This window comes from Dunckerocampus dactyliophorus, chromosome 19 (assembly GCF_027744805.1).
Source record: "Dunckerocampus dactyliophorus isolate RoL2022-P2 chromosome 19, RoL_Ddac_1.1, whole genome shotgun sequence".
Lineage (NCBI taxonomy): Eukaryota > Metazoa > Chordata > Actinopteri > Syngnathiformes > Syngnathidae > Dunckerocampus > Dunckerocampus dactyliophorus.
The window spans coordinates 1630545-1647489 of record NC_072837.1 but is presented as its reverse complement, the minus strand read 5'-3'; the positions used below and the strand labels follow the sequence as shown (position 1 = coordinate 1647489).

The following is a 16945-nucleotide window of genomic DNA, read 5'->3' as shown; positions in this document are numbered from 1 at the left end:
ATGTGCGGCGTTTGGGGAGCGCCGTCTTACAGGAACTACTGGGGAAGTCATCTGCCTCGAGGAGTGAACGCTTGTCACATGTTATGACCACGCCGTGGTTCCTGTCGCTCTGCAAGGAGTAAAGGTGCAACTTTAATGGTCCTTTAGTTTTTTTAATGGTGTTCACACGGTAATGTGTGGGGATGTCACGAGACAGAAGAGATACGTTTTGACGCAGAAGATACACGTGCGCATGGCAATATATTGAAAATGATCAAGTTCATTTTCATTTATTGTGTGATTCATTAATTTATTATCGTCCCAGGCCTAGTGCCCAGGAAAGAGAAATCGTGCCACACTTTAATCTTGTGAGATCTTGTGACACCCTAGTAATGTGCCTCTCGAGCCAGTTTATGGGCACATCTTCCTTCACTCGTTTGCTCCACTCTTGAGAGAAGAGGCACGGGACAGCTTTGTTAGAAACAGGCTTTGCTACACATCATAAAACTAAGCCTGGAGCCAAATATCTGATGTGAGAGCTGAAGGTTCATGATTTTGTTTTTCTTTAGCGAACAGGTTAAAACAAACGTGCAAAAAGTGCACTATACTACTTCTTGGAGCTACACACTGTCAGAGGGAGGCGTGGATGGCTCATTCGGATTAAAGCTACAGCTCCAATACACCATTGTGAGACCTCTGAGAAATACTTCAAATTGTTGACAAATAGTTTAATGTAGGACCCTTAACCTGTAAAATGGAGCAGCGCAGTTATGAGCTTTAGGAGGACATTTCTAAAGATGCTTTGGAGCTGTAATTTCTCCACCACAGCACGAGCTGCAGCCTTCCCCCTCAGTTGCTATGGCAACCAGCGAGGTTGCCGACCGGTGCATACCGTGGTGGGTGATTTTATGTAAGCCGCCCATCACCCTCGGTTTTAATCTGAATGTTGATGGTGCAGAAAATACAGTTGTCCCTCTGATTTGGTTGAGAAACAAATATGATATGCATTATACAGGTCTGGAGCGGAATCTGTGATGAGGGCGTGGAAGCTGAGAAGGGTAGACACAGCAAGGTCGTCAAGGTGACTTTCCTCTTCATTGACCTGATAAGTTTCACTCCCTTCACACCTCCACATGCTGTGGATTGAAAAAAATGATGCCCTCCTCCTCTCACACTGCCATGACGGTAATGAGGGGCAGCATTCGCCAGAGAGAACCCGGTGGGGGGTAGCAGCTTGTACATTTAACATACACATCTAGCAGCAAACCAACCTTGTCTTTATGGGGCATTCCCTCACATACAGACAGATCACTTTCCAAGAAATCAACCTCAGTCCAAGCATCATGTCATTCGCCTCTCCCCCGCCATCATTTTCCACTCCAACACCCGCTAATTAGACCAGCGTGACCCAATCACCTGCGTCTCAGTGAGTGGAATCCAGAATGTATCCACAAAAAGTGATAATGCTGCCCCGAGCTTGTCCATGGACTGATAGCCTCAGAGCTAGAGTTTACCCCTCTAACACATTCCAGTCTGCAGATAGCCAGCCGGCTTCAGCACCCTTCTCCCATGCATTTTCTTCAAAGAAGAAGACATAGTCTTACCCTGTCCAGCAGCACCTCTCTTCTGTGCTGAGCATTCCCTTTTTTTGTTTGAAATCCTTAACTCACTGCAGTGTCCCACTTTCTGCACAGCACACAGCAGAGCATTTCCTTCAGCACGGTGTGTAATCCATGCGGCTTTGAATCCCAGAGACAAGTGCCAGCAATTAAAAGATGAGGCTTTCTTCTCTGGTGAGAGGATGGGTGCAAGCACGAAGGAGGCATGCAAGCACACAGCGGGCTGGCAAAAACTTGGTGTGTCCCGTCCTCTCCTCTCGTGTCTTTCTCTGCAGAATGCAGCGGGGGCAGAGGGGACAGGCACAGATGTTACTGGCTCCAGGCCACGCCCCTTTTCAACACTCCCTCGCCCTAATAGGATGCAGCCCTGACCGCCGCCCAGTTTGTCCCCCTCCCCCTGCCTCCTCTCTCGCTCCTTGAACGCCTCTGGTTAACTTGTTTAGGGTTTGTTTGGAGAGCTGCAGGAGGAAAACAAAGCCGAGGTGTGAAACGCGTGTGCCGTAAATGGGGGCAGCGAAAGTGTAGCAGCACTTTGTTGCAAATGATACTGTTTTTCAACAATTTTACATCAGTCTCAGAGGTCCCACAACAGTGTATTGGCCAAAATGTAGTCTTGGTGCTGGAATTTAGACAGTTTGAAAGTGCTTTTAGGAAGCCCTACTGGTAACCCTACTGCCGATTGTGCGTCTGTAGCTTTGATGGCCAGTTTTGCCACGTATTTCAGAGATGGATGCAGCTTGGTTAACTTTTTAAATGTGATGTCTGTCAGCTTCTGCACACATTGCTACAAAATCCTCAACAAAGTGTAATGCCTGTCGTGCTTGCGGTTAACGAAGACGTAATCACCAATGGAATTCCAATTGCACTGTTAATGTAAGATATTTTTTATGACACCCTTATTTTGTTTAGACAATCAGACAGTATGTGGCAAACGGCGCTCTTATTTTGAAGGCCGGAAGTGTATTGTGTGTGTTGAGAATATCTTTTGACGGTTAAGACGAGCTGTTCTTGTTTCACTCAGAACTTGCACGACATCAGCAGGCATCGTAAAAGGCTCATTTGCATTAATACAAGCGGTAAACACACTCATGCAGCCCGAGCCGCATACACACAGCCCGCAAACTAAGCAACCCCTTGCATATTTAAGCAAGTGTTACGTATTCTTTGCCTAAAGGAAGCATTTTCAAGCATGAAAATGTTCTTAATGAACTAAAATACTAATACAGTTTAAGGCAATACCGTACAAAACGTTGAACTGTAGTCTGCACTGGCCACCAGGTGTCACTAGTAACACGCACCAGACTTGATCGCCAACGACAGGCGTATTATTTTCTAATTATTTATCTCACAATAGGCACAATAATAACAATAATAATAGTCATCATCACAGTAATAACACGAGCTACTGTCATGGCTGTACTCCAGCTAAAACTCTGGATTCCCGACATCACTTCCTGTGCACACGTCCGGAAGATATTTAATGAAACACGAGCACAAGTCTTATTTATGTCTTAAATCCCCCATTTTCTCTGATTATATATACTTTATTGGGTAATATGAGTGTAAAGGTGACTATAGGGATGTTAGTTCACATCTATAGGGCTCTAATAATGGTAAAAATCGTATTTAGAAGGTCGTAAACAGGCTTTCTATGCTCTAACTACGAAAACATTCTGTTTATTAATATCGAATGCTTGAAATTCACTTATCGCAGTCGGGAACCAATTAACCGCGATAAACGAGGGACTGCGGTATCCCACAGGGCGGCTTTCAGTTGCTTACAATCAGCTAAAAGTAAAGTGTTGATTGTCTCTGAATATCATTGAAACCATAACGAGGATTTAAGGATAACAGATACTGTTTTTGGCCCTTGATGAGATCTCAAGAACTGTTACCGTTCTTCAGATGTTCCAAATAAAAGTGTGGTGTTGTTTTTAACACGGTTCACATGGGGAGGCGACACGAGACACAAGTCATCTACTTAATCCCTTTCTGGTTTCCACAGCATATATGTGTCACGCCTCAGTCATTCAAAAGTGACACAATCGCAGCATCTAATTTTTTGCGGTGAGAGCCATTGCGCAAGAGAGGCGCTGCTATTCAACAGTCGCACTCCACACATTGTGTCGGTATTGGAGGATCGTATGACAGCCAGACGATCAGCCTGTCATTATGAAGAAAAACCTCCCTCTGCCAAAAACACAAAGCACTCTGAGCATTATTTAACATTACAGAGATGAGCTCATTTTGTCCATTTGCCAGTTGAACACAAACCACCAGCAATTTGAATGGAATAAAAAGGATAAAAAAAACCTTATAGATAGCAGATGACACATGGTGTTTCAAGTTGGACTCCCACACTGTAGAGTGGCGAAAATGATCTGCCTGAAGTGTTTCCAGACATGGGGTGCATGGTTGCGCCATGCCAGTGCAGCCATGAATGGATAACCCTGGAAAAGCCGTACAGTGACGGGTAGTTGCCTCTGAAAAGAATGTCATGCAGCTGCAATAACAGACAGGTCTGGTTCCCAGGGAGGCCTTCTGTTCGGATCACAAAATAAAAAAGAAGACAGGAATGATGTTTTGGTTTGGCACCTGCTGATACAAATGAGACGACAGGAAATAAATTGGGTTCCGGTGGGAACGCCATAAGAAAACCCTGATCAGAACAATCCCTTTCCCCTGTAATGAGTCTTTGGGTTAACTGGTACACAGGCCAGAACCTGACGTTTGTTGCTTCGGTTCGCCTTTTTGTGACTTGATGTCCCATGTGTTGACAAAACAAGCTGGCAAGCAGCAGCCGGGCCAACAAGGAAGCATGCAAATAAGCGGCAGGACTGCTGATGACCCTGAAAAAATTCCACTGTGATTACAAGCCTGTTGACCACATTTGTCTGCATTAAAAAAAAGAAAAAAAGACGATGGTGATCGCTCGCAGTGTGGCACGCGGGGCCTGTCAGGACTCAGCGGAATGGCCTGAAGCTAATCTGAGTGATCTTGACTTTTTGAGACAAAATCCACCGCTGCAAACTAAAAACAATTCTCAGCTGAATCATGACTGACAGACAGAAAAAAGAAGGAATGTGTGAAGGCGGGGGGGACATTACATTACGGCTTGTATCATGTGGTGGAGGTCTGCGGGGCTGCTCAAGAACGTATGCTTCCATTCAGGGCGGGGACGGACCCATAAATTCCACCAGTGCGGCCCTTCCCTAGCAGAAGACCCCAACCGTCACACAAATTAAATGCCAAAAGGGCCCTATCGGTTTTCACCCACCCTCTGAAAGGCTTGTAATTACCCCCCAGGAAAAGTCTACATCCCACAAGAGGACACTTTTAACGTCCAATAATCGCTAGGCAACATGAGTGTGCAACCATGAAAAGGGAGCTAAGTTCGGCAAAACCACTTTTTGAGTTTGGAATAGGGGTGTGCCATGTCATCATACGGCCAGCGATGTTTGACTATAAATCCCCGTGATGATGGTAATCATGGGCCACACCACTTCTGGGTTTCTTTACTCCGTTATTTAATAAATTAGCAGGCCGTCACATCTCAATATAGAATGAACGTGCACTCAAGCACTACTTATTCAATCAGCCCTTTTGTAGAGAGATTACGGCACTGCAGAGTAGCTTTACGCCTTCAACATGACTCTTGATACAACCTCAGAAGACGGAAAACTGCCAGGTCATTCGTGTGCTGTTTCTACAAAAGAGTCACACAGAAAAATTGTGAAAAAATGGCGGTGTTACGGTTTTCTTGACATCATGGAGAAAAACATTGTCCTCATGGGAATGATACTACAGTAGGTCACCACTCTGACTCGCCCCTAACTAGGTGAGCCCACCCCGTGTATAGCCCGACACCAGGGGTGTCCAAAGAGCAGCCCGAAGGCCATTTGTGGCCCACGGCTGACTTTTTTTTTTTTTTTTTTTTTTTAAATCAGCCATGGGCACATTTTTAAAATAGAAATAAACAAAAAACTAACAAAAACAACAAGAAAAGTGGAAGACAGCGTAATAATTTTAACAAAATATTAGAATGAATAAGAGAAAAAAGTTGTTTACAAGCATAAAGTCGTAATAATGTGAGAACTACATTTTATTTTTGAAGCATAAAGTAGAAATATTAAAGAAATTTCAAAGTTGTAATATTAGAAACAGAAATAATAATAATATTGCAATTGCAATGAAAAAAATGTTATATTACAAAAACAAAGTCAAAATAACTATGAAGAATAAAGTCACTATTATTTATTTTTTTAATTACGAGAAGAAAGTGGATATATTTGTCAAATAGCAAAATCACAACAGGAAAAATTGGAAAAGGAGCAGTGGAGAAAAAGTTCATGGTAATAATAGACGTTTCGCCTAAACAAAGCTGAGATGCAGGCTGTTTTTCTTTCAATACATATCTGCATGGATTGGTTTTCAAAACGTAAAATATCAAAGCTCCCAATATTGGTTGATTTTACCATACGCGGTAGTTTGGACACCCATGGCCTACACCGAGGCTTCACTACACATCTTAAAGTAGAAGCCTGAAGCTCTGCCAACTATCCGTCATTCAGCTACAGACATGGGACCTAGAAGTTTGATCATTTTGGTTTTCTTAGGGCTAACCTAGCATGATGCTGCTGTAACAAGGTGACTGTAATGTTAGCAATGTATCTGTAGCTGTGCTAAGGTTGCTAACGTTTGCGTCCTGCTGTCCCACTTCTTAATGGAACGTTTTTGAGTCTTATAGATGGCACAGTTACAGTTGTACAGTCGTCCCTCGCTATATCGCAGTTCGAATATTGCTCCCTTACTATAATCGTGGCCTATTATTAGTCAGAAAATATTGCAAGACAAGTTATATGTAATATTGTGGTCACTACACATGAGTAATGTCATGAGACACGACCTTGGATTACATTACCTTTCACACTGCATGGAGACTGGCTACTGAGCCAAAATGCCATGGCTGAGATCGAGTGAAAAAAAGGTTCTCCTCTCATTCCATGTGGAAGTGGTACGTTTTGGTCTTCTTTGTCCTTCCTCTCCACTCCGTTAGAAACACTTTAAGTTTAGAATAAGTAAATTGGATAGGCTAACTAGTTAGCTCAGTGGCTTGTTATGCTAGCGGCAGCCGTCTTTTGTCCCTGCAGTGATCCCGTAGTCTGCTCAATGTGACGCAAACAAAGAATAATAGGACTGTCAAAGTGACTATTAGGGCATTATTTCATGTCTACAGGGCTCTAATAATGTTAAAACACGTATTTACAAAGTCATAAACAGGTTTGGGATTCTCTAACTGTGAAAATATTCCATTTATTAATATTGAATCCTACTTCACTTATCACGGCTGGGTCTGGAGCCAATCAACCGTGATAATCGAGGGATTACTGTATATGTAAAAATGTATAAAGTGCACAGTAGTGCTCTTGGAGACACACACTCTGTGTAGACAGGTGCGGACAAACACAGCTCATTAGCATTCAAGCTACAGGCGCACAAAAGGCGTTTTCCCAAAGCCTACTAAAAGTCTAACTTCTATTATAATGTGCAACATCCTTCCAATAAACTATTGTGCAACCTCAAAGACTTATTTTAAATTGATGAAAAAGAGTATACTTTCATGTTGGCCGTTGTTGGAAGTCACAAAGCCACAATACATTGTGGGACTGAATCAATAATGCTCAATTCTGTGGTTCCTAACAGACCCAAACAGTTGAAAGGCCTCGGCTGCAGCGAACGTGCTGGTAACAGATTGACAGAGTTTGAAGGTTGAAAGGCTGCGGCTTAACTTGTTGATCCCACCAGATGTAGGCCAAGCACACTGTGGCGGGAAATCTGTGGTTAAGGGCTTTTTTTTTTTGTTCCAGTGGACAGATAAGGAAGCGACTGCACTTAGCGAACAAACCACGATAGAGGGAACATTAATCCGATATGCTCATTAGCTAAATTATCACAACGGGGTGTTGTGGAAAAAGAAAAAGGTTTCGGATGCAGAGCTCCACACCAGTCGTAACTGGTCTATGGCCAGCAGGGCGCCAGCTGGTGTTGCTTGGCTGGACAGCTGAGCTCCTTATGTGCAGGTGTCATAATCTCAACCTGAGTGACGGGCAAAGGTGTGAGAGCAGAGCGATCCGGGAGAGGATGCTTCGGTATGTTTGCAAGTAAACTGGACGGACCTGACTCGTCTCTGCCCTGTGGCGTCGCTTGGAAAGCTGACAGGAGGCAAACAACGGGGATTAGGCCGCTTTTCAGGTAGATGTGTGGTATACAACCTACACAAACACCTACATGCCATGAAAATGCAGTGTTTCTACATCACAGCAGTGTGTTACATAATGACGGACAATGTTTGCCATCATGCCTGCACAACATTTAGCTGTTGACGCAGCTGCTTTGGTCTGACTGCGTCACCTGCCCGTTGCCCATTGCCTGTTTTGCCATCACATTGTGGTAAACCTGCTTGCCTAACGAGCTGCAAGAGGACCAGGACTTCTATTGCTTCTGGAGGAAGAAACCAGCAACTGTGAAGGCATTTTAACCCTTAATTGGTCCTTATTAATATCATTTTTATTATTAACATAACTTGTTTCAACCTTAAATCTTTTAAATACATAATTATATTTTGGGGATTTTAACCCTTTAAACCAGGTGGTGACCCACTTTTATGTCATTTAAAATTGTTATTGGTTTGTATTTTTTTTACAGTTTTATATATATATATATATATATATATATATATATATATATATATACACATATATATATACATATATATACATATATATACATATATATATATATATATATATACACACTGCTCAAAAAAATTAAAAAACACTTGGTAAACACATCAGATCTAAACTGGGGGAAAAATGATGTTGAATATGTTTCCTGATAATAAGTGGGTGATGTATTAGTAACAAAATGATGCCACATCATTTGATAGAAATGAAAATGATCACCCTATAGAGGGGGGAAATCAAAGACACCCCAAAAATGAAAGTGAAAAAATGATGCAGCACACTGGTCCATTTGGCTAAAATGTCATTGTAGCAACTCAAAATGATTCTCAGTAGTTTGTGTGGCCCCCACGTGCTTGTATGCATGCCTGACAATGTCGGGGCATGCTCCTAATGAGACTACGGATGGTGTCCGTAGTGTCCTGGGGGATCTCCTCCCAGATCTGGACCAGGGCATCACTGCGGTACCTGGACGCATGGAGGAGATTCCAGGAGACAGGTAGTTACTCCAGGAAAGCTGGACAGGGCCGTGGAAGGTCCTTCAACCCTCAGCAGGATCGGTATCGGCTCCTTTGTGCAAGGAGGAACAGGATGAGCACTGCCAGAGCCCTACAAAATGGCCTCCAGCAGGCCACTGGTGTGAATGTTTCTGACCAAACAATCAGAAACAGGCTCCATGAGGGTGGCCTGAGGGCCCGACGTCCTGTAGTGGGCCCTGTGCTCACTGCCCAGCACCGTAGAGCTGGATTGGCATTTGCCATAGACCACCAGAATTGGCAGCTACACCACTGGTGCCCTGTGCTCTTCCCTGATGAGAGCAAGTTCAACCTGAGCACATGCGACAGACGTGAAAGGGTCTGGAGATGCCGTGGAGAACGTTATGCTGCCTGCAACATCATTCAGCATGACCGGTTTGGTGGTGGGTCAGTGATGGTCTGGGGAGGCATATCCCTGGAAGGACGCACAGACCTCTACAGGTTAGATAACGGCACCCTGACTGCTATTAGGTATTGGGATGAAATCCTTGGACCCATTGTCAGAACCTACGCTGGTGCAGTGGGACCTGGGTTCCTCCTGGTCCACGACAATGCCCGACCTCATGTGGCTAGTGTATGCAGGTAGTTCCTGGAGGATGAAGGAATTGATACCATTGACTGGCCCCCACGTTCACCTGACCTAAACCCAATAGAACACCTCTGGGACATTATGTTTAGGTCCATCCGGCACCACCAGGTTGCTCCTCAGACTGTCCAGGAGCTCATGGATGCCCTGGTCCAGATCTGGGAGGAGATCCCCCAGGACACCATCCGTAGTCTCATTAGGAGCATGCCCCCACGTTGTCAGGCATGCGTACAAGCACGTGGGGGCCACACAAACTACTGAGAATCATTTTGAGTTGCTACAATGACATTTTAGCTAAATGGACCAGTGTGCTGCATCATTTTTTTCACTTTCATTTTTGGGGAAATCAAAGACATCCCAAACGTTTTTAGTATTTTTGAAACTTTTGTTTAAGTTATTTTTAATTTTTATTTATATTTAGTATTTTCTGTTGATTGACTATAGCTTTAAATTGTACATAAAAATGCCTGGCATGTTCTTTTCAACAACGTGCACAAACAAGATAATAAGAAAGTGCATGATGGACATTACCAGCTCTAATGATGCCAACTAAGTGAAAGGAAATGACATTATCAGAGTTAAAAAAAACAACCTACTGTATGTAGGGGACATCTCCTGGATAAGAGGCCTGGGATGAGCACTAATCGGGTGGGTCCACTTGATAAAACATAGAATGCAACGCTCTGTCTCTTTTGCCATGCTTCAATTCATGATATGAAAAAAGTCAGGAGATGCAGCCTAAACAAAATTCCCTGCTCTGCTTGGAGACAAACTTGTCAGAACTTGAGCGGGCTTTCCAGAGGGCGGGACAGGCATCTCTGGCGCTGGTCGGCTGCTGGATCTGATATCCGTCTGCTGTGTTTGTCGAGGTCGGTTACGCACGCTTTGGTTTTTGCGACGGGCCAAGAAACTTGCTGGCATGCCGTCAGGTTCCTTGAAAGAGATAAAACTACTGTAGCAGCGGGGCGTGCGGCTGTTCCTCCACAGCAACACACAGCGGGTGAATGAATGAGCCTGCCGGGGTTCTGTTGTTGCACGGCCTCTGAGGGCGTTCAGAAAACACACAGCACGTCACGTGAAGGTGACTTTATCAGAGATGTGGTGTTGACGCCTGCATCCCAACAACTTCCTGCCCTTTTCAACTTGTCAGTTTGTCCTTTTCAGCACCGGAAACATGTGAGAGCGGCGTGCCTCAATTAATTGCTGGGTGCGACATACACTTGAAACAATTAACAGCACACGTTGATGTTTACAGTGCAGGTTGTACTGTATGCACTGAATACATTCCAGAGCAAAAGCTGGGAAACATTGCAACACTGACGCCCCCAAAAAATGGAGATTGGGAAAAATAAATGAACAAACTGATACGTTAAAATCGTTACCGTTATTAATGCATGGCACCATGTCAAGCCACGTCTCTGTTATGATGGCAGACGGAGCCACAATGGCGTCCCCACAGTCACACAGAGTCTGCCACTCTTTAATTCATTTATTCTGACCTGAACACATCAATACCAGATACAGTATGTATCTCCCGCTCACAAACACGTCTCAAGTCCGACGCTTCCTCTTTGTCACCCAATGCCCGCGAGATGCATTCACAGACACTCCGCAAATCACAGCAACCTTTGATTATGTGTGTATGTGTGGTCTAAATAAACAAAAAGACAAAGATAAACAGTGAGACCTCTCACCAACGTAACTCTTACTGCGGAAGTACAATATCCTGCATTTAAATATGCTCGGAAATCCCGGAAAATCATTCATTTGAAAACTGTGATCAATTTGATTCAAATGTTTAATCATTTGACAGATATAAACAAAAAAATGAAAGGCTGATGTAGACTATAGAATTACTGTAAATGCTTTTAATTATTTCAATGAATATTTACGCTACGTATTTTTATTAAATTACACATCGATGAAAAATTAAGAAAACATGTAGTTCGTACTATTATTAACGAGTTAATTTTTTTTAATTAATTTGTACAAATAAATAATTGATGATTGGTACTCCCTCTGCAGGTGAGTGTCTACATGAGGACTTGGTTTAAGCCGAGACCACAACCCGAAGCACGGCTCCTACGGCCGGTCTACGTGTAAAACAACACAAGAAACGCACAGCAGGCGCGCGTGTGACGGTGTGATTTCCAAGTCGCAGACCGCCCGCAGAGGTTCTTTGCCATGTCAAACACTCCACGTACGTACTTTGTACGGCCAACGTGTGTCTTTCAACAGTTGCTGGTGTCAGGTTTGGAAAAAATGTCAATTTTTTTGTACGGCACACATGCACCCCAAATACATTTTCAGTGCAGCCAACGGACGTTGAAATGTTTTGTAGGTCCTCCATGCGTGTCGAGGGCTTACTCCTCAAAAACGCAGCATTTGGGGAAAGCCAAAAAACTGCATGGCCACAAAAAACTGTACGTCCGGTTTTGACCTACGCTTTACTGCAACATAACATGTGCATTAAAACACACACACACAATATGATTCTCCCCTCAAAAATACAATCATTTTCCAGCACTTCCAAGGAAGGTAGGGCCTTCATTGTCAATTTCATGCAGAAAACAAACAATTTCCAGCTAATTGCAGTACATATCTGAGAAAAATGCTTTTGCTTGTGAGAACAGGCTATTTACTGTGACGTGCAAAACACACACTGTTATTACCATACAAGCAGCGGCCTGAAGTGATGAGTACACACAAAATGTCCTGTCAGACAAATGGCTGCCATCCAAATGGCATCGCCTAAAATGGTAATAATAAACGGGAGGCGGGTTCGCAGAAGCACCCAAACCGCACGCGCTTGTAAAATATTCTAATTTCAGGTGTGCCCGCTCGGGGGGCAATTAGAAGTGAATAATTAGCGTGAATCATGTGAGTGACAGACAAAAGGGAAGGAAACATGAATCCCACTTGGCCTGTTAACCCTCCTCCCCTCCGCTCCTTACAACTAACACATGCGCACACACACACACACACACACAGGACAGAACTCACATGCTTTCTTTGTTCAAACGTCAGCGTGATCATCTGAGGTTCGGTCACTTGGTTTACTACAACTGAACAGCACGAGTAAACAAAACCTTTCTTGATGAGAATTAAAAGCAAGCAGAAGAAAAGCCTTGAAGATGCTCATAATGTGCACTCAACCAGCACAAAACTGTAAAGTCTTAAAAGGTTTACAGTGCATTAATAAGCATACTATGAAGTCCATCTAATTGGGAGCACACTGTGCTGCGGTCTCAACTATCTTTGCAGGCCTCTGAAAAGTAGTGCAGCGTGTACAACCGCAACTAGCTCAGATCAGGCCTAAAATTAATTTCATGGGTCACCCAGTTCTCGTTCTAGTTATAGAGCGCCATAAGATGAAATGAAAAGGCTTGTTTCACTGGAGGGGGCCCACCCTGAGGAGATGATACAGACAGTCAGGGTGACACACGGAAGAAAAAACACAAATAAATGGCAGAGGGGGGAGGCTAAATGTTAGACAAATGTCATGATACCGCGCATAACGTCAGCAAATCTTGTGAGATTTCGACATTTTACAGTGACGTAAAAAAGGAAAAGTGCGATGACGACCGTAGATCAGGAAAGTGTAGCAATAGCACAGCAGCAAAGTGTACACATACTGTATCTCTCCTGGCCGCTCAGTACAATATGGCAAAAGTTCACATCAATAGTACATTTCTTATATAAAGTTTTTATAAAGTTTTGTTATATAAACTGTTTGTTCATTAAGAATGTGTAAATGTTAGCTAAAACATCCCTAATACAGTTAATAGAGCCTGCCAAAGCTTGACCACATTCATGCATCGACCACCAAGGTGAACTTGACTGAAAGTCACACTGGGTAAAAAATGGTAAAATGTTCAAAATCTCCAATATTTTTCATTCTGATGCACTTTTTATGGCTCGTAAGAGCAGGGGAAAGGACTTGAAGGAGTGTCCATGAAGGTTCCATAACTCAGCAGAAGACAGCCCGTTCATTAAAAAAGTGCCGTCAGTGAGCCGCCGAGCTGCGATCTGAGTGTGTTGCCCTGTAACCCCCAAACAATGAGGAGGGTCAAGAGCCACTGGGGCTTGCAGCCTTTTGGAAGCGGGATAATCGGTGTGCAATCGCAGGCTTGGCTCAAGAAAAGGATATGATTTTCTTCTCATGTTAGGCGAATGAGATGATGGAATCCTGGAATGCGTTTCTGCTGCATTAGCCAGCAATGACTGATGTGCAGCAGGTCCCAAGCAAGCTAAAGGTTAGGCTGTGGCCGAGCCTTTCACTTCTGATGACAACATTTAGACATTCACAATTGCAACAATGAGCAGAATGCAACCGTGGCTCCTGGGCGTGACCAACAATGGCTGCCAAACCCCAGCTGTCCCAACAAACGGGGACAAGTGCAAAGCAAGGGGCCAGATTGGGGGCAGGGTGTGGCATGGCGGTATGGGGGTGGGATGCCATGGTGACGGACCCTGCTTCGGATGCTAAATGAAGCCATTGTTTGGCCCAAATGAAGCATATCGCACAATGACAGACACATTCTGACCCAAAACAAGTCCATTGTTAGCCACGGTGTTCGGCTCCAGCATCCATCACAAGTGGACATGAGAAAACCAAAACAGACATGGAAGAAGTTACCACCACACTGGTTCTCCCCCAGCGCACACACAAAGCATGCTGACATTAGGCAATGGTACGGGGGCTCAGCTGCACTAAGGCGACTAAATGACGTCCGCGGTTGAAAAAAATAATTACACACTGCTGCTGCTGCTGGCGCTTTTGTTTAGTCTTCCCAAGTGTTGCCTTTAATGTGAGCCAACCGTGAAGGACCATCCCCACCCCCCAATTCCCCTTCATGGCCACTTTTGGTAATTGTAACACTCAGTTCATTAACACATCGAGTACATTTGTGTGAGGCAGGTACAAAACGTTGTCACATTTTACTGACTTTTCCTCATATCACTCCGGAGGAATTGCTGATCTTTCCACTTTTGTTAACAGCCAAGGCTCATAGTTGTCTTTTCGCCAAGAACAGGGCCCCTGCAGTGACATTTTATTACCTTACTGTCAGCTTCTGGGCACCATCAGCACTCCGTGTGCAGGTTTGAGAATGTCTAAGGTGGTTTCCCAGCGCAAGCTGCACGATCGCAGCATCTAATTTGTTTTTTCCCAATGAAACTAATAACTACACTGGCAACCAGTAGGGTGTGGACATTTCCATCAGCATCCACACACTCCAGTCCCGTAGGTGGTGGTATTGCACACGCTCTAAAAAGTCTTTTCATTATGGTTACTAATCCTGCCTCAGTCATTTTACTGGTCAGAGAAAAAGTATTACAAAAGGCTAAAGACAAAGCAAAATACACACGTAGAGTTGCTGACGTATCACATGTGCAGCATGATTCCCGGAATCTTTTGGTCGGTTTTAGCAATGGAAATTAAAATTTGCGGCTCGGCTGCTTGCCAAAGGTTTTGCTCGATTGATTATTTGGGAAAACTCACAACAACAATTGACTGCCGTACTTTCTGGACTATACAGTGCGCCGGTACACAAGCCGTAGAAAGACAGTATGCTCACATGCGGAAGCAAGGCTTGGTTACACACTGTAGATCTTGAAGTGAGTTTATAAACACTGAAGCGAGCGTACCATAACAACAGTACGAATCGTCAAAGGCGCACGAAGGCAGAGAGAGACCTGTAATTCAAATGTCAGGACTTGCCAGCTCCCCGTCTCTGGACAAAACACCATCAGGAATCACTGGCGTAAAGGCTTCTGCATTGTGTTTACAGTGAAAACAGATCACAACACAGTAAGTAAGCCGTCTCACAAGGCGACGGCGGTGCACTGCAAGCACGTACAGGCCCCTCATTGCTATGCAATGTAATGATGGAGAGCATTTTAATTCTCGGGAATGCGGGCGCTCGCTGATAACCCGCCTGACTGAGAATAAGCCGACCCCCGGAAAGATTGCAGTGTGATAATCTCTCCCAGGCTAGCCTGTAACTCCTGTCACTCATTACACTTACAGCAAGGCTGTGTACAGTACATGGGTGACGATCACTAACCTGTAGTACTTTTTTGATCACACAGATGACCTTATTTAGCTAAATGATAGACACACCCATCTCTATTCCTCATATTAACCTAACATGGCAACGCCACACACACAAAAAAGTGGCAAAAAATGAAAACGCCATTTATTGCAACATAAACTAATGCAATCCTATATGTTAACATTTGGACTATTGCACTTCAATGTTGTATTTTTTTTTTGTTTTGTGCGCTGCTTTTTACTGGGTCTATTTACAGAGTCCTTGGGTTCCTTGAAAGGCGCTTACAAATAATATGCATTAATATTATTATTATTATTATTTTCATATTTGTCCACCAGATGTCACTAGTTTTTCCCAGTCAAAGCACGCATCAAATTTGATCACCTTTTGCTGTTGTTTGCAAGAGTGCATTTGTACTGAAATGATGTGGTCTCTATCGATATGCGTGTTTCTGTGTCACATCCAAAAACAAATCGAACCTCACGTCGCGGCAGCGTGAACCGAAAGGGCTGTGATTAGCCAGCTTCAAAAGGATGCGTCTGCATTGTCATGACAACAACATCCCTTCCAACAGCCACACGACCACGCAGAAGCATAAATCAACCTTAGAGTTTTGTTCAAACATTCAATATTTCAACTTTTTCTCTTTTCAGTTTAGCCCTTATCCTCTTTGATAATGTTTTCTCTATAGAATATGCTGTGGGCCAATACAAAAATGAGCCGCGGGCCACAAATGGGCCCCGAGTCACACTTTGGACATCCCTTGGCTGAAGACAACTGGGCTCTTCGAGCAGATATTTCAACATTTTGGATCATTATCAACAGGTACATCCAAATATAATAAAGCATTGCATTTGATATACACACACACATCAAAAGAAAATACGGTACAAGTATCTGCACTTTTCTCCTATCTGAATGGTATAAAAACAAATATGGCGGATGATGCATTTACTGTCACCTTGTTATATTCTGTTAAGTAGCAGTCTTTGAAGCTTCATGTCACGGAGGTTAGCTTCCCCCACACAGAGACAACTTTCACAAATAAAAAAAACATCACATTTAATGCAAATGTCAAGCATTTGTTGGGACTTTTGTTTTTGTTTGTTGTGTCAATAAAAGAAGCTAGCTTCGGTGACAACTTGTATTGACTGTTGGCCACACCGGCGACGACGTCACCGCGGAGCGACCAAGCACTCCCCGGCTTCTCGCGTCTTCTTCCCAAAGGTGACGAGAAAGAAAATAAAGGCGTGCTCTTACCTGGTCCTGCTGGACATTCTCCTTGTTTGGTCGGTGGAAGAAGTAAGACCGAAAGAGACAGGAATGGTGGAGAGACTGCAGTCCAGACGGCAGCAGCGAGATGGTTTTGACTGACTGGCTGTGGGACGGAGCCGCGCGTGACGTCATAGCTCTACTCCAGCGCCCACTG

General features: G+C 43.9%; 1 protein-coding gene across 7 annotated transcripts in view; it reads right to left on the bottom strand.

Moving 5' to 3' along the window:
* LOC129172115 (disheveled-associated activator of morphogenesis 1-like) overlaps nt 1–16921 on the bottom strand; it is a 52716-nt gene extending 35795 nt beyond the window's left edge. For 5 of the 7 annotated variants that reach the window (XM_054761529.1, XM_054761533.1, XM_054761532.1 and 2 more), the window contains exon 1: nt 16777–16921. The gene's annotated coding sequence lies outside the window, so the exon portion shown is untranslated. Of the gene's footprint in view, nt 1–1583; nt 1892–10056; nt 10405–16776 lie in introns of those variants that run through there. The other 2 variants (XM_054761531.1, XM_054761530.1) reach the window with 2 other exon arrangements.
* Between the last annotated feature and the right edge of the window lie 24 nt (nt 16922–16945).